Below are 19,460 nucleotides of genomic sequence, written 5' to 3'. Positions count from 1 at the left end.
TATGATTAGGAAACATTTTCGTGGTGTGTGGGGTAAGAATAAAAGTGTGGCTATTCATGTATGTGGCTTCCTAATAGAAATGACGGCGACCAATGCCCACTAGACATAAAATTTTCGTATACCTTTAACCAAACTTTTGTGTCACCTCTATGTCGTGTGAGGAATGGCTCTAAATATGCACTTTTCCATATCCGGCACCAACAAATAGGTCAGTTTCCTGCTATAACTACCAGCCGTGGTGGCTCATTGGCTAGGCCGTTAGGCTGATGGGACTGAGGACTCGGTTTCGATTCCGGGCTGAGGCAGGCGCTTTTCTGATGGAGGCGAAAAGCGCAAACGCCCGTGTGTTCGAAACTTCGGTGCACGTTAAGGATTCCCAGATGATCAAAATTATTCCGGAAGCATCCACTATGCAACGCCTCATCGCGTGTGAGGCGTCGGCGCCTTAAACTACACAATCAATCAATCAATCAATCAATCAATCAATCAATCAATCAATCAATCAATCAATCAATCAATCAATCAATCAATCTATCTATCTATCTATCTTTCTATGAATCAAGCAATCAAGCAATCAATCAATCACTGACGTAACTCACTGCAAAGGGGAACGGAGAGGGAGGGGGTTTGGCACGTAAGGGCATTCCGAGACTATGTGGTAGTTGGTGTTCGGGACGGAGCAACAGGGGCATATTTGGGGCAAGTGGAGGGGAAGATATGTGGGAGTATCGAGGGGTTGTAGTGTAGTATGTGTTTGCCTTGTATAGCGCTATGTCGGGCGAGAGGAAGGAGCCTCAGGCAGGACGACCGTTCGTCGCAAGGCAAAACCATATTCTATTTTGTGAGCACCAGCGAGACCCCCGTGGCCTCAAGGGCCCGCGTGGCCGCGGAGCTTGTGACCATGTCTATCGGGCTGCTGCGCGACGAGCGGCGCTCGAACCAGCGATCTCGCTGGAGCTGGTGCTACAGGGCTCCCCCCCCAAGAGAGGAGCGAGAGTGACGATCGGAAAAGTCATGCGAGGTTCCAGTGGACACGCCGGGGTGGTCTTGTTGTAGGGGGCACAGCAGGTTCGAACGAAGTGAGTTCGGCTCGAGGCTCGAGGTACGCGGGCTTCAGTCGTTCAATGGCCACGGTGTCTTGGGTTTCATTGATGTCCACGACAAAAGTGGTCGAGTGGCGTTGAACGACCGCATAGGGGCCAAGGTAATGAGGTCGCAATGGTCCTCGGATGGGCCCGTAGCGCACGAACACATGCTGGCAGTTTTCAGGTCAGGGTTCATGTAAGTCGTCGGGTACATTGCAAGGCGTGTGGGTTCAGGCCGAAGACGGCGAAAAACCTCTCGTAGGTGATCGACGTAGTCACCTGCGGGGACAGGTTGCGAAGACTCGTCGAACCAGTCCGCTGACAAATGCAGGGGTGTACCATAGACGAGCTCAGCAGACGTGCACGAGACGTCCACTTTGCACGCGCTCCGGATACCGAGGAGCGTCAGTGGTAGCCGTTCGACCTACTCGGTTGGGCATCCATGCGATGTGAGTGAATACTTGAGGTGTCGGTGGAAACGCTCGACGGGGCCGTTTGACTGCGGGTGGTACGCACCTGTTCGGAGACGAGTCGTGCCGAGAAGGAGTAGTTGTTCTGTGAACAGAGACGACTCGAACTGCCGGCCGCGATCCGTAACAACAGTGGAAGGGCATCCGAAGCGTGACACCCAGGTAGAAACAAAGGCTGAAGCTACTGTGGAGGCTGTGATGTCGGGAAGAGGCCAGGCTTCGGGCCAACGTGTGAAGCGGTCAACACAGGTGAGGATGTACCGGTAACCTTGGCACGGAGGCAGGGGGCCGACGAGGTCAATATGAAAGACTGAAAAACGTTCATCGGCCCGGAGGAATGGCTTGGCAGGGGGAACGGAATGGCGTTGGACTTTAGAACGCTGGCACGGCGTGCAGGCTCATACCCAGTCTCGAATGTCAGCGTTCATACGGGGCCAAACCTAACGCGACGCAATGAGTTTTTGAGATGTTTGAATGCCGGGACGGGCCATGTTGTGGATGGCGTCAAAGAGGCGGCGACGATGTGAGGCAGGCAGGAAGGGTCGGGGAACACCTGTGGACGTGTCGCAGACGATGATCACACCACGAAACGGTACGTCTTCAAGCTTGAGTGCTGTAGGTGGTCCATGCAGACGGGAGAGCTCGTTATCGTTGGCTTGCGTCGTAGCCAATTCGTGTACGTCAAGCGGGTCGGTAAGTGCTTCCTGCGTTACTGGTGAAATGGCATTTACATCGTCCATACGACTCAAAGGGTCTGCAGGGGAATTGGCCACACCACTGACGGGCAGGATGCCGGACGTGAACTCCACTGCAGCTGAGCTGTCGGCGGAAGGGCTCCGACGACGTGGACAAATTTGGTTTCTTAAGAGGTGATCCGAGCCAGCTGGAATTGCGCCTCTGCTTGCAGAAACCAGGTCGTCGGGTGGCGCTCCCAGAATTGCGGAAGCTGAAGGGTCAAGGCTGAGACTGCTTCGCCGGCTTCTCTTGAACGGGTTGAGTCCTGGTTGTCGAGAGACATGGCTCTACATTCACCTCGGTAGCGTGTTCGGTAGGGTCACCAATTGTAGGGCGCTATTTCGGGCGAGTGGAAGGAGCCTCAGGCAGGACGACCGTTCGTCGCAACGCAAAACCAGATTCTATGTTGTGAGCACCAGTGAGACCCCCGTGTTCTCCTGCGCCCACGCGGCCACGCAGCCTGTGACCATGTCTATCGGGCTGCTGCGCGAAGAGCGGTGCTCGATCCAGCGATGTCGCTGGAGCTGGAGCTGCAGCCTGTAGTCGACATCAAATGTGAGCCGGGAGCCCATGGTGCGGAGAGCAGGAACGCGTCGTTGCTCGCGCCCGCGCTGCTTAGCTGGCTTGCGGCTTTCTGAACCAAGAGAGCCATCCACTTTTATACAAAATCAGCTCACTTTTTCTTCCTCCTCCCATTTGTTTTCGTCCTCCCGCTCCTCCTTCTTCATATCCCTGGTGTAAGCAAAATTCACCTCCGGATTTCTAGAGCTGTCAATTTAAATAGGCGCTGTTCTGTGCGCCTCAGTCTAGTGGAACCAAATCAATTAAAAATATAGTGAAAAGGGGAAAGGGCCAGATTATTACTGTTAAATGCTAGCCCTGCATCACGTGACATCATCATGGCGTTTCTAGAGTTCTATTGACTTAACGCGATAGAAATAGCAAAACGGCACTTCAATAAGATGAAAAGATTTTGTAGCGGAAATAGGCAGGCAATTTAGCGGCACCAAAAACTGGTCGCAAATCTGATCGCTATCTGGAAATGTCGACAGACGACAGTCTTCTCCAGGCCCTGCCATGAAACTTTTGGTTCTCTCCCTTCGCCCACCGCTCATTCTGTTCCAGTCCTATTACTACGCCTATCAAGGGATGACTCCAATAAAAACGCAATGGAGGTTTGCTGACTGGAAGTCACTTTTCCAGCTCTCTCACTGCTGGTGCGTTACCTGGTGGGACCATTCGTCACTGTTTGGATTGGCACGCGAAGCGAGCCAGATAGCTTAAGCTGTAACGAAAGCCTTTTGTTGTATTTGTGGTCAAGATTTTGTTTTTGCGCGTTTGTTTGTTTGCGATTGCAATCGTTACACGCACGTCTATTTTTCGTCACCAGGACAGTATTGTTTTAGTTCAAATAACCCTCATGTTTTATTTTTGCTGAAAAACGTTCACAGATATGAAGAATGCTGTACGAGATGTGGTAGCTGTTTGCGTATGTGAACCTCTCATGGGAAAATTCTTTTAACTTGCTCCCTACAGCTGGACAGACAGGGTTGTCCAGTTGTAGAGAGCGCACATTATGTACAGTCTTTGTCAAAATTTTGGAGGCCACAGCGACCGTGAACGGAGCAGGCGCGCAGCCACGCAGCGGTGTTCCGGCTGCCCCTATCGGCTGGTAGTGCAGCGAAAGAGAGCGAGGGGAACTTTCCCCCTTGCTTCGTGTGTCCGGCACACACTGCTCTTGTCGCACTAGCCATTCAACGAAGGCAAGAGCGAAAATTTCCCTCGCTCTCTTTTGCCGCGCTACCAGCCTAGAGCGGCAGCCGGAGCGCCGCTGCGGTGGCCCTGGCCTGCTAAATTTTGACAAAGACTGTACATCAGGGTACTTGGCGGTGACCTGTGTAGTTCCTCTCTACAGTGGGTGGAGATATTGGGCTTTCATAGTGAATTCTCTTCATGGCAGCGAGACAGACAAGACAAAAGTTTTGCCCTTACCTAAACAAAGAAAGACAATCGTCTGCAAAATCAGCTGCAAGGAGACGCGCCGCCAGTGTTACGGCCGCTGCAAACATTGCGAACCGTCTCCACTACCACCGCGGCAGCATTCCTTGAGAGAACAACACAAAGGCGGAATCCCGCCAGAATGCAAGAAGCCCAACAGGGAGACCCCGCCTTGAGAAAGGGGTCGACAGCGGCGCAACCCGTCATTTTGCGTATTTACGCTAAAAGCTCCAACAAAACCTGCAGTAGTCTGATTGGCACCACTCATTTTCGCATGCATACGCCTGTGTGTGTTTGTAGGATGGGTGGAGAAGGGGTGTCTCTCGCTGTGGCGTGGCAGTGCACCCAGTTGCTGCACGTGTTTGGCTACTTTTGCAGGATTGTCTAACTGATCTATCGGGCTTGTTGGAAGCGACAAAGCAGACGCGTTATAACAGCAAAGCTGTTTAGCAAATCGAGAGTTTTGTGTCCGCAGGTAAAATACCAAGGAAATGCCGAGCGCACGTGAGAGCGTGCCGCGCAGCGACCGCCCGGCAGTGAACAAAACCAAAGAAAAAGCCAATCTCTCGTGTGTGCGTGCCCCGCGGCAACCGCTCAGCTTTCCCGGCCCACGTTTTACAAGCCAAGCATACTCACTCATTGAGATTGACCAAGACTGCGGCTACAATCGCCAGTTAAAAAACCTGGAAAATGGTGAGCGCTTGTGTGCGTACCTCGCGGCAACCGCCCAGCGTTCCCGGCGTACGTTTAGAAAAAGCTTCTCATGTGGCGCTTAACGTTTAATATTCACGACCTACTTGGACATAAACATAGATAACCATCTACAATCTTATTACATTTTTTTAAACTACTCTAAGACTTTCGACCACGTCGCCCACTGCCACCTCAATTCTATTTAAATTAACGTCCCTTGAATTAGATTCCCTCACACCATCGTGGCTCCGTAATTTCTTATCGTTACAACATCAATCTACAATATCCAATATCTTCAGCTCCCCATTCACTGACGTCACATCGGGCGTCCCTGAACGTAGCGTTCTTGGCCCTTTACTCTTTCTACTTTACATTAATGACTTACCTGCTAATATCTCGTCTTCCTTGCGGTTTTTGAAGATTATTACATTAAATATCGTCTCATAATCACTCGTCATGATCATATCGTCCTTCAAAATGACCTAAACATAATTTATAATTGCTAAAACTGGCAGATGGTCCTTAACTTCTGTAAGTGTAAAATAATGTTTTCCTCACACAAGCGAAATAATCCTAACCACACATATTCTGCCGATACCACTGACTTGACAAGGGCAACGTCATAAAATACCTAGGAGTACACCTAAGACCTAACTCGTTGTGGTTGTCTCATATAACCACAGTCTGCACTAAAGCATCGAAATAACTGGGTTACCTACGCCGAAACATGCGTAACGCACCTACTGACCTTTCGTAAAAAACCCTATGTAACTTTCGTTCGTCCACAATTGGAGTTTGCTTCATCCGTATGGTTACCACTTCAAGCTTATTTAATACGAACAAAAAATCAATCCTAAATAGAGCTGCGCGTTTCATTTATCGAAATAATGACCACCATGCTAGTATTACTCAAATTAAACTGGGTATGTCAGTTCAGCCGTTAGAAACTCACCACTCAATCGCTCCTCTCTGTCTTCTGCAAAAACACATAAATTCAGCTACGCCATCCTCGTTGCCTCTGGAAGCACCTGTGCGCATGCATGTCAGCACGGCTTCATAATCAACTCAGTTTCAATAGAAAATTTAGTAAAACACGTTCATTCAACTTATCTGCCATGACACATGCCATTTCATTGTGGAATATTCTTCCAAATGCCATCTCCTGCGTAAGAAACTGTGATGCATCTCATGAGCAGCTCACCAGCCATTTTTCTTGGAGCCTATTCGCAGAGCTTATCTTTTGATATTACCAAACTTTCTTTTTTTCTTTTCTTTGTTTAAAATTGATATTGTAGTTTTCTTAATGTGTAATAACACTGGCTCAAAACTGTGTAATGATGTTACATAATAATGTTTTATGCCATTCCGTATTGCTTCTGTTTTACTTTTCTACCCACCTGATACCAAGATGTTCGTATTACACTGCATTACCAAACTCATGATGCTTTGTTGTGTTCAGTCTTTGCCGCAATGAAATTCCAATGTACTGCGCTGTGTATTTTTGTTTTACTTTTGTTCCCTCCCCATATGCCCAGCGCTTGCTGAGGGAAAGGGCACGAGTAGCCAGCAGGGAGCAGGCCAGCGTATGCTGACACTGTATTTATTTATTTATTTATTTCAGAGTGCGTCACAGGCTCCAAAGAGTACTGCGGAAGGGGGGAAGTGATGATGATGATAAAATGCTTTTGATTAGAAATGGGAGGACCGAACGTCACTGGAGAGGGAAGAGGAGGATTAGGAAGGGAGGTTGACGCCCACTTAATCACGCTCGCCAGGCCACTGGCAACACCAACCTGGGCTAAGGTCACCAGGGGTTGAGGATGTTCTAGAATGTCCCTATGCAATGCTTCTATATCTGAATTTTGAAAAACATTATGGTTCAGTGTATGAATATCCAAATACGGAGTAGTGCAGAACAAGATGGTCCATGCTTGCTTCACACACAGTGTGACAAAAGTGTAGGGGCAGCGGCGCCCATCCCCTTCTTCTAGTCAGCAAATATTTGCCATTTATGGCTGATATGAGGTGTTGTGGTCGTGTTGGCAAGTGCTTTTTTGATAAATATTTCTTGCGATCGGCTGAGCGGTAAGTCAATAAAGATATGCGGAGAGGTAAACAAGAAGACAAAAATAAAACAAAAATACACAGCTCCGTATCTCTCGACCAAACCCATGCTGAGAGAAATGGACGAGCAGCCAGCAAGGAGTAGGCTGCCCCAGACAAGTCGACGTCTCTGACAGGGCTGGTGCTTTCATCACCCTTAACCAATTGAATGTGTTTATTTTCTCTCTTTCTTTTCAAGCATCGCGAGCCACTTCTCATATTTCAGGCTGAGTTTACCAATTGCACAGTATAATTCTGTTACAGCGCTAGAATTGCACGTAATATTTAGACGGAAGCAGCGTCGTCGACTTCTGAAGTCGTTAGCGGTTTGACCGAAGGGAAACAGCGCAGCTGAACATATTGGCGTGGCGGGTAGGGGCAGCTGGTCCGTACAAACGGAACGTAGGAGGGAAGAAAAATTATCTCATTAAAGGAGCTCCGCCAGGGAACTGGAAAAGCGTGGTTGTGAACTTCAGTACCAGTATCGGTCGCAATCGTTCCTCCTTTCGTTTTGCTGAGAAATTTTGTAGAAGTCTCCAACATTCAAATCACCTGCGCCGGGATTTCTACTTTTTTATTTAGGCAGAAGAAGTTTTCAGAAGTTAGGTGGTAGAAGAAAGCCTCAGAAGCTCAGCAGCAAGTTTCAAAGAAGAAAACCAGCAAGTTTGTTTCACATATTTGGCATATCTTACTGTTCATCTCAATTGATAATGCATGTTATTACTGGCCTGAAATGTAGTTTTCTTGCAACAGAACTATTTCATAACATCTGTTCACACTCGTACGTTGCAGGTTCAGAGTTATTACGTCACTAAGAAATTTTGAAGTTACGCGTTGTATGTCATATTATTTAGTGTAAATACATTATTGCGAAAGCCAGTAACCGTTCATGCAATCTCCAAGATTTACAGAATCCAAGGTTTTTAGGAATGCAGCCGTTTCCTGCGCCATTGCGGGAACACTGGACTTGGGGTTTGCACAGCCACGTGTGATAGAGGTTCCGTTCCCTAAAGGCAAGCTACATGTTACGTTCATAAAAAAAGCCGCCGTGTGCCGATAAAACGGAACCAAATATATTGTTAACTTTGGAGCAGTAATCGCGACATACAAAAAACGCACGGCCCAGTGGACATTCCGCTGCACTTTATTGTGAAGCCTCTGTTACGTCACAGACTGCTCTTTCTATGATTGGTGACCGCCAACCAAAGCCACCGCCAATGAACATGAGCCGGCGACTGTAGTGGTGTCTGTAGTTCCGTTCCATCGTATCACATCAAGGCTAACGTGCAGTGAACACACATATGAGGCGTTTTTTTCTAATTGAGCCAGATCCAAAAAGAAAAAAAGAGTCGGATAAAAATGCAGTGACATGAACAACTCGGCAACTCTCCCCTAAAAATAGGGTGGCTACAAATTAGTTGAGATAACCCACTGAAAACGTGTACGCAGAACGTAGCTGGCGTCGAAAATGGGCCAGCGCCTACTGTTTCACAGATCAAAATGAGCCAAATGCATTTGCCCAATGGGAGTTGGCTTTTGGCTTGTGCGCTCAGTCTGTTTCGTGGATTTTCTCGGAACTTTTTTTGTTCGTTTCACAAATCGCTTATTATGAATTGCATCGGAAATTAGGTGATCGGCGAAAGATCTCTCCCCAGATGTCAGCGACGAAGTGAACGGAAAAGGTCCAAGAATTGAAACACAGATGTGACACAAGGGTTTCATTTCGCCCCCTCGTTCCTACGAAATGACTCCAGTTATATTTATTTTTTACTCCGATTTTTATCATTTTAGTACTGAATTAATTAGCCGCCGCTTACAGACCCTGGGAACCACTTCATCAAGGTGAAGAATACGATATGGGCAGCCTTCAAGTAAAGCGTTTTGGAAATAACTTGCAAAGCAATGAAGAGCTTGCTTACTTTATTAGTACCTTCAGGAGTTCCCAAGGTAGTTATCGTAGGGAAGAATTCGAAAAAATCACCTATTGGTGCCAAGAGGATTCGCCTGCTCTCCATGTGTAGTTTTACAGCCCTGCGAACCTCTTAGATATTTTAAAGACGATAGCCTTTCTTGGGATACTTAAACCCAGAAATTTTGCTCTGCTGCATATCTGTTTGTATGTCTGTCTTGGTCTGTCTGTATGTCTGTTTGTATATCTGTCTGTCTGTCTGTCTGTGACTCGATTAAGCCACCCGCCCAAATTAAATTAGGTATTGCACACTAGTCTTGTATTCTCAGCCAAATGTAAACGTCTAAGCCTGGTTTATATGTTCATACTTGTCAGCTTTTTTGAACAAGAACAAGGCATTACGCAAATATAAGACAGAAAATTAGTACATAAGAGATATTTACAGTGTCCTTTTAATAAAAAATTCATGAATACTTGGTTTTTCGATAGCAAATAATAACCTACATCTACTCCCGAAATCCGCCGCCTGCTGTTGCCCGCGCCACCTCCTGGCGGCATATAAAAAATCACGCGGCAACAGCAACGAAAGGTTCCCCTAGCTATGTTCCACGTTCTTCATGAAACGCACGTGGAGCACGGCCACGTGGTTCTAGAGACCTTAAAGTCGGCCGCCTCGATTCACCCGCGTCTCCGCGATACGGCAGCGCTGGCATCGAGGAGCCTGGCCTGTACTAGCGGTATATTCAAATCACCTTGAGCAGACATTTAGTATGTTTACCTTGGCATGAGCGCGACAATACAGGTACCGCATGAGAGGTGAGCTAGAAAGCAGAGGGGGGCATTTTCTTGGCAAATGTCTACAAAGACTATCGCCTTTTGACGACATTTGCAACGAAAGGAGCAGATACTCGGCTTATTTTCAATGCTTCAAGAGGACTGTGATTTGGGCGACTTGGTGAATGTTCATGATTGACAAACCAGCGCATATTTGTTTTCTAATTTGGCACATATTTGTCTCTAATATTCCTACAATTTTCACCATCCCCAATCCTTAAATAATTAGGCGTGAAAACAAAAAAGAACGGCTCGATGGTCGCAACGAAGGGCCTCGCCTTTAGAAGTTCGCGTGTGAAACTTTGCACATTGGATGCATTTTTTCAATGCAGAGCATTGCTGATGACTCGTGCCGCATAAACGTAACACGCAGGACTTGTGGTAACCCGCCCGTACGAGAACAGCGTAACGTGCCCAGTGCAAGCAGAACTAACTGGGCTTATCATTTCCCTGTATAGGTATGACCAAAGTATGAAGTTCAAAGACAGAGAACATTAGCTTCATGCAACCATTACGGAGATATAGTGCCGAATATATTGCAGTTAAACCTGGATATAAAGAATTTCACAAAAAATTCCCACTTTTTTTACATCCAGGTTTTCATTACATGCAGGCTTCGAGTTAAGGCAAGCGTGAATAAAGCAGAAACGAAACTAAACTGATAGACATTAGTGTTGGTGAAATCACCAGTCAAAGATTTATTTAACCGAGAAAACTGCATGATTTGCGCCAGCTGCTTTCCCAATAGCTTAGTCACTAAAGGGCCCTCCAAAGAAGCATTTAGGTATCACTTCTGCCTTTCGAGACTTTTTGGTGTGTTAATGTGTTTCAAGCACCTAACTTGTGCTGAAAGGAAGCTTTTAATGAATTTAATGAACTTGAGGTTCTTTTCTGCACTAAGAATTGGCGAGGCGGTGCTAGCGGCGATACTGTACCGGGTGAAGACGTTCTTCTTTCTCGCCGGTGGAGACGGCATTTAAAATTGAGAGCTTGTCTTGAAAAGGCAAAACTTTTTGTTTCCTGCAGCAGAATTCATCATTAACGAAGGGACACCACAGAGACCAGTGGAGACGCCCGACACCTAGAGGCGGGCCTAGCACCTAACCAACACCGTGCTGACATGTAGAAAGGAACTGTAGTTTGAGGTGCGGGTGAATGTATCCAAATTAGTACATTTTTTCAGACACTTTTTCAGAAAAAGTGCAAAAACAATGACTAATCGACATATCTTCAGTCGATTTTTCAAAAAAAAGTGCAGAAAACAATGATTAATCAGCTTAGCCTGTTCGTCTCATAAAGGTTAACCGTCGCAGATCCTTAGTTATATAGAGTGCCCAAACACATGGGCTTCAATGGGACTAGCAATTGGAAATTGAAAATCTTCGTTAGATCCTGGAATTTGTTACATTGAGGTTCTTTACATTCAGGTTTCACTGTACAAATACCTTGCTCCCGGACAGTCTTATTGGAGGGTCAGTACATCGCTTCACACGCTGAGCTGTATGAACACCAAAGAACGACGCAGACCATTCGTTGTGTTATTCACCACCTAGGTTTATGTCGGATCATCTACGGTACATTGGGAATTTTAAGATTAGCATTAACAACAGGAAAACGTAGAGCGTTTGCGCCAATATGAGCGCACAAGTGCCGAAGGGTTTGCAGTAGGGTAATCAGCAAAGCAGCAAGTACTCTATAACACCTTTTTTGTAACTTTAAGCAACACCAGCGATACACCAAACCCAGGGGGCTTGCAAGAAGGAGCACACAACATAAAAACGAAGCCAAACACAATTGTTATTTCTTGTCTTGCAAATACACACCACTTTAGATGATTGCCAAATGTGTTCTAAGTAAAACCACGCGTGAACGCTCTAAATTCTAATGAAGTATTGTACAGAAGAAGCAGACCTAAAATACCCTAAGGATAAAATTCCGTTCTAGACAATAGTTGCTGCGAATGCTATGATAAGGTGCTCCTAGCCACTTGCCTAAATGCTTGCGCTATACGATGTTTCTTGGTGTAACTATAGCATTTATTTCCCTACGAATGCACTCAATACAGTTCATCACAAAACACAATTTCCGGACTTGTCAAAAAGCCCCCGAATTAACTCTTTGAACACTGGGCATGAAACAAACTCGTCGGCAATTTCGTCTGCATATCTGATTTAAAGGCCGAAGCTTGGCGATACTTATTAACAACTTCCGTGCTGGTCCATCGTATATTTATCTCTTTCATCGCGTTCGTTTGTCTGTATTGTGGCCCAAAAAACCTCCGGGTTCATTTATGCTACGCCATGTATGCGTATGTTTCTTTACATTTTTTTTATTTGACTAACCACGTGTATACCCCAGCAAGAAGACTGGCACACGCTGCAGCTTCCCGAAATCACTTTTCTGCGCAGCTGGTGCGCACCGGGTCTACTCCCGAGCCAGCACAATCAGGTGTCACATGGCAGGTATTCAGGACTTCTATTTTTGAAATTTGTTAAAAAAAGTTTCTGCGCCATATTGCTTCTCAAAGCTCCCAATTCCTAGCGAATCCCCCAGGCATGTATGTGCCGTGAACGAAGGAGCAACAAGGAGAACTTCTGTTCTGTCTCTGGACACGGACCTCTCAAATAGCACAGGTCTCCATCGTTCTGGCTGCTTGCAAATGAAACAGTGAGTTTCGCATGGCGCACAAGCCCTCTATGCTGCACACATGTTACTACTGACAAAGTACCGGTGTGTAACTTCCAAAAAAACGACTTCACTCCAGGGTGACCTTCCATTCCGTGACGTGATTTAACACTTTTTCCCTGGCCCAACATTGTCATAAGCTTTATACAAAGAAACGGCGAAAAAACTATTTTTGGGCAGGGACATCGTCTCTGTTCCTGCGGTTTCTCACGAATAGGAACCTTGAGTACACCTCCGGAATTTTAAAGAGGCAGTACTGGCGAACATCTGGTTGATGGTTTTTCTCTTGATTTGTGCCTCTGCATAACTTGGTGTTTTGTGTTGTTTTGTGTTGAAGACCAGTGAAAAGGGGGAAAGCGGAAATGGCACAGTATTATTGCATAAGGATGCTACTGGGCAGAAGCTGATTTAAATCTCATGTCTCCACGCAGATGTGTTTTTACTTACTCTCTACAGCGTCGGACATTTTTGTCACCACACAACTACAATGCCAACGACGCTTTATCGCAGAATGAGACGTAAAAGGCTGTGGCCTTAATACAACTTTACGTAAATATTGTTTCACCTTTTTTGTGTGTGCTTTTGTCCCTAGCTCTGTATTTCACCAAAGGATGGCGACATCATTATCTGGTGCAAAGACAGGGGGCGCGGGTCTATGCCCGAAACATATCTCAAGCCCGAAAACAACCAGGGCGAGAGCACAGAGGGACAGGTAGGCGATAAATACGCCCATGAGGTATCTGAAGCGGAGCATGTTTGACTTGTACGCGCCGCTTTCACGATGGTTGCTTCCGCTGTTAGCGACGCATGCGCCTCCAAGAGGTTCGAGCTCGTGGGCGTGCAGCGCTGGTATCCCGCTTTCCACTCACCACTTGACCCTGCGTAGGGAGCGCATGCACGAAATGTAAAAATTCGCGACAAATGCGATCAATATTAAGAACATCATTTCAAGCATGCTCCGCAAATCCTGAGGTCGTCCATTTGTTGTGGCTTGATTCCGACTGCGTAACAGAGGGGGAGATGCAATACTACTAATTTAACTTTGGCCAGATCTGCCACAGCCGCCCAATAGCGGCACCCATTGTAACCACATAAAAAATAAAAATATTAACGTTTTTCTGTTTCCTCCACTGTTTCTGGTGAGGGAGCCTAATGGTCCATCACCAGATTATGCATAGAACATTAGACCTCCTTCTACTTCAGATGATATGAGTACTCCTTTAAGACTAGGGTTTGCTGGAAGATTTAAAACAGCCCTGCACCTGTTCAAGAAGGTATATAATATGCACCACCACTAAAACCTAGGGATTCTCCCATTTGAACTCTCGTGTTATTGCGCCCAAGCATCCGAACTACCGCGTGACAGCTGCCAGTGCCACCTATTATAAGACACTAGAAATTGACTGCTTATAGAAGGGCTGTAGCGGTTTAGATGCTCGCTACATAAGGGCAGCTTTGGTACAGCTTGATACAGTCGTCAGCCAAGGCATTCCCCAGCCAGAAAAACACAGCCGCCACCAGCATCAAGCAATCACGACAACAACCGAACAACCATTTGTTTCGCCATGCCATGAGATGACCCTTTGCCGCTCTTGTGCACTTGGCTCTTGTTATCATTTGAGAGCCCCACGTTATGTTCTTGCACCGGTGCTCAAGTACAACCCGTGTTCCTATTACAATGTTCTGTGCAGTAACGTTCTGGCAGGGATGTTGCCTGAAAACCCTAGGTCAGCAGGACTACCTGAAAAACAATAATCAATAGATTAGCTGCACGTTAGCATTCAGGTGATACACCCCACGGAACAAGACACCGAACTACAGTCGTACGGTCTTGTTTCTTCGGGGTTACGGGTGGCTGTCTGGCAATCACATGAACAAGATTGTGTAATGTAATTCGTAAATCGCCGAAAAGTGGCCAGGGGGTGTACACTGCTTCACATGTTTTCTCTTATATATCAATACTTTCTTCGAAGTATGAAATAAAATTGCTATCAGTGCATCGGGACATAGCGGTTTGTTTAATTAAGCCAACCTTGTATTCGGTCTCCATGGCAGCTTTAACACACATCGAAGTTCATTTACAGCATTAGCTTATATTGTGGCACACACAACGACACCGTTGCAGCTTCTCTAACAACCTTCGGTCTGTCGCGTTCACTTGTTTCCTTGTTTGCACTTTTTACTTGTGTTTTTAAGACAATAAAAGAACCAAGAGCAAATTTATGACTTAGTGAGCAATGTCAGTTAGCACATTGAGAGTTTTCCTAAAGTGTTTACCGGTTGTCGTAAACTAGCATTGATGGATATAAGTGCCAGAAGCATGTGAAACAAGCTAGATGACATTAATACCTTCTTTGAAACAATTATGTCTGAACTTTATCTGTTGGGTTTTTTGGAATCCCAGTTGAATAAAAATGATGCGATTCATTCTTTAACGTGTACCTTTCCAGACAGGTCAGGAGGGGGGTGGAGTTGCACTTTACCCTAAAAAATTCATAGCGTATACGGTTATTGACGACGTTTCTACCAGTAATTACGATGCTGACTGCTTAATAGTTCGTTTAGGAAAGACCACACCATCTGTGGTCTATAGACCTCCAAATGGCGACAGGCAAAACGTTAGAATTTTCCTTTAACGATTCCTTTAGTTAGGTAGCAGTAATAACACCTCTGGTATTATTAGTGCCGATATCAATAGACATGTTCAGCGGATAAGTGGTCTCTGGAAATGAAAAAGCGTATTGGCATGCCATGCATACACAAATCCAATGGAACTACCGACTAGGGAATCTTCTGGTAGTGCTACACTGCTAGATATCTGTCTTTCTAATATCGACACGGATGACATTCAGGCTGGCGTGCTTTCCGTTGCTCTTAGTGATCATTTACCAGTGTTTATTTTTCCAACACAAAAGTTGCCGCAAGCGGAAATAGTTGTGAAAGAATTTTTCGGCGTGGAATAACCAGTTGGGCACAGGAGCAGTTAAGAGACCTTGTAAGAGTTTTCGACTGAAAGGAAGATTTCGCTCAAAACGACTCAAATAGAGCTTATGGCCCTTTTTTGAGGTACATACTTGCGTGCTACGACTTAGCCTTTCAACCAGTGGCACAACAAAAAAATTCCCGAAAGGTGCGAAAGCCCTGGATAGATCAACAACTTCTTAAACGAATTAAAAGTAAAAACTCAATGTATCACTCTTTTGTGCGAAAACATGACCCTATCCTGCTTCCAAAATTCAAAAAATCTAAAATCAAACTGCAGATCCACCTGAAATGTGCCAAGCTCAGAAACTGTAAACGCCTCTTCGAGGATATACGCAACGATTAAAAAATATATGGGAAGCAGTGAATGTAATAACGGGCCTGAAGAAAAGCGCGCAGTCGCATGTTGCTAGCTTGCACGGTAGACCGGTAGAATCAGCCGAAACGGCGATCGCAATGAATAGGCACTTCATCAAAGCATGTCCTTTGATTTCGGAAGTCGATAACGATAAAAGTAGCGCTATACTTGAACGGTCACAACTTCCAAAATCTATCTTTTTAAGTCCGACAAACACAAGCGAGGTGAAAACTTTTATTCTTAAACTTAAAAACAAGTCTCATCTGGCATTGATGGTATTGCGCCACTTCCTGTTCAACACATCGCCCTTGCCATTAGTAAATATTTAGCTTTTATTATAATCTTACATTATCTGATAAGGTTCTTCCTCCGAAATTGAAAGAAACGCGAGTTAGGCCAATTCACAAAGGTGGCGGTGAAAATTAATTGCCCAATTACAGGATTACAGGCTAATCTCTGTATTACACTGGCTTTCCAAAAATAGTTCAAGATTTCATACATAATAGACTAACAAACTTCTTGAACACACACAAGGTCATTTCACCTTATCAGTACGGCTTCCAAAAAATCAGGTCAACACAGCAAGTTATACTTATTATTAAGGAGAGTATAATATAAAGTCTAGAGGGGAAAATTTACACTTGGGTATTCTTGGACGTACAAAAAGCATTTGACCCTTTCAATCATATATTATTGCTAATAAAACTAAATAAATTAGGTATACGCAGAATGGCGGCTGACCTATTATTTAATAGGAAGCTATTTGTGGAATTTCATGCTGGTTCAACGGAGTTATTGGAAATGGAACAGTTTTTTCGCAAGGAACAAAGCTGGGACTATTGTTATTCTTAATATATGGGAAATATACTCCAAACACACTTTCGTAACCACAGATAGCCATGTATGCAGATTGCACGAACATATTTTTCTCTGCTAGTAGTTTAAGAGAACTCCAGTAAGAAGTAAATAGATGTTTAGAACTATTTTCAGAGTAGTTGCAGGAAAATAACTTACAGCTAAACGCATCGAAGACTACCTATATCATTTTTAGACTAATACTTAAGAAGATAGATCAATGCATTCATATTGAATACCGGGGCAATATGATCACCTAATTCAATAAACAGAAGTTCTTAGGAGTATGGTTTTATGAAGAATTATCTTCGCATGCTCATATAGAACACTTGTGCAATAAATTTCAGAAAATGTTGCCATTCTCTCCAGATTGAGAAGTTTAATACAGCTTTGTTTAAAACAGATCTTTATAACACTCTAGTCTGTTCTAGGTTTTGCTACAGAATATTAGCCTAGGAAAAACAACAACAAAAAAACAAAACAAATGACAAACGGCTGATCGTCTTACAAAAAAGGGTTCTCCGTCTATTTTCCAATTTTCACAGGCACTATGCTGACCGGAGAACGGGTCCACTATTTGTTGAGAACAGTATGCTTAAGGATTACCAAATTTGTTATATGAAGGTTTTATAAGTTACACGCAAGGAAAATCTTCATGGCAAACATAAAGAAAACAGCAGTATATGCTCTTTTGCGTGTGCCAAAATACATTCACCGAAATTAGGAACAAACTACTGCAGGCAGTCTTTTCTGTTTCAACGCACCGACAATCTCAACAACGGTGCAGACTACATTGATTTCAAACGTAGTAGAAACATATCTAAAAGACAGGCGAAAGAATACATTTTAAGTCGGAATATCTGCTTGAGTGGCTAGAACTGGGGATGTTTAGACTTGTTTAATGCGCAGGTTTTGTAGTTGTGTCTACATTTAAAACTCAATCATAGTTCTACTCTGATTGCCCACTTGCACTTTGTTTTCCTTTACTCCTTTGTACCGTAATATGCTTTACTGTACCGTTCCATATTGTTCTTTAATGTCTTGTGCTCTACGTGTTGCTTGTATTTTTATAACTCAAACATTACAATTTCCAGCTTGTTTGATTTTGCTTATTCACTGCACTCTGGCAAAAAGGGCTGGGGCCTCCTTCAGGCGTTGTAGCCATTAGTCCCGGCCTGTCTCCTCGTACGTCAGAGGAAACAAAAGTCTTTGAAATATACGCTGCTTGCCAATATTGATTTTCCTGCATGAGATACCTTTCTGCGGAACACTGCAAAGTACTCTTGTTGCCTGAAGAAGGAAACAGTTTAACCCTACACACAGGTGCACGAAATAAGCGCGGTTAGCCACGTTTACAATATGTCATTTTTTATTTTATTATACCCGCGTTTTTCTATCGAACAAAGCGTATCTTTAATCACTTGAGAGAGCGCTAAGAAAACGTCGTCACAGGCTTGTTGCAGACAAACAATAGTAGTTTACCCATTCCTACATCGTCTCAGCTTTCTGAAACCGGCGTATGGTTACCTTTTGTTGATTTCGTGGAACAGATCCAAGGGGAAATCCTTGTTGGTTACAAAGAGTTATTACAATGTAGTAACTGCGGGTTACAGAAAGAATAAGCCGTTCCATGCAGTAAGAACATACAAAAGTAGAATGAAATGGAAGGCATTTTAGCAAGACAATTGTTTTTTTAAAACATTCCACTGTTGATTCAATGCCATGCCAGAGAAGATTCGTCGATGCACTCATGGAAGTACTAGATAACCGCGGTGCCCGTGACGGCATATGATAGCGATGTAAGTTTGTTAGCAATCAGCTTTTTCAGTGTGATGGTAGTATTCATTCGATCAATTAGCGTCAAAGAGGAAGATCGGCGTCCAGAAACGAGTGTCTCCGTCATCGCGTACGCAACACTTCTGCGGCATTCTGCAGTTTGTGCCACTAAACGCCTAGTAGTTGGGCAATATTTTTGGTCTGGTATGGGCAACAACGCCCGCTATTACGCGCCCCTGTCGCTAGTCTACCATCAACTCTACCTATCTGCATCCCTACCACGCATCATAAATTTGCTGAAAGGAAGTTTATTACTTGCTGCCAGATTCCCGCATCTTGTCAAAGCCGATATCACCCCGTTTGGGCCTCTTTCTCTATTCTTCCGGCCCCAAATTTGTACAGGACCCACGTACCTTATGCACTACTTGATATGACCAACTTCATGTTATCTTTGTAATCTAGCTGCCTTTTTATTGCCGCATTGTATAAGAACTGGACCTCTGTTCCACATCATTCACGGCCATGCGTACAAGTTTTCATGCATTCGCAATGGTTGCTTCGTCCACCTTTTCATTTGTCGCTGCTGCAAGCCACTCATCGGCACTGTGCAGACCGTGCTGTTCTTCGCAAGGAGATTGGAGAGGCTTGCGTGCAGGCTTTCACGGCTTTTTTTCAATATCGGCTGCGGCATAGCACTTACACAGAGCACGAGCTACGGCGGGGACACTGCCACCCACGACGCTTCTGCATCTACCGCCTACCGTCGCACGGCCTGAGTTATTGTTACCCGGGAATAAAGGTCGTTTAATTGCAACCTTGCTTTCGTATAAGGTCTTTGGCGGATGGAATCAAGCAGAAGTATATAAAAGTTTGTAGCTCGTAATTTTTGCAAAACCGCTAGTATCAATGGAGGGGGCAAAATAATGCATAGAAACTTCGAACTACTCTCCAAAGCTGTGGTACACCAGCGAAAAAGT

This window comes from Haemaphysalis longicornis, unplaced genomic scaffold (genome assembly GCF_048455015.1).
Source record: "Haemaphysalis longicornis isolate Haplotype H1 unplaced genomic scaffold, Haemaphysalis longicornis Haplotype H1 scaffold_7, whole genome shotgun sequence".
Classification (NCBI taxonomy): Eukaryota; Metazoa; Arthropoda; class Arachnida; order Ixodida; family Ixodidae; genus Haemaphysalis; species Haemaphysalis longicornis.
This window is presented reverse-complemented; position numbering follows the sequence as displayed.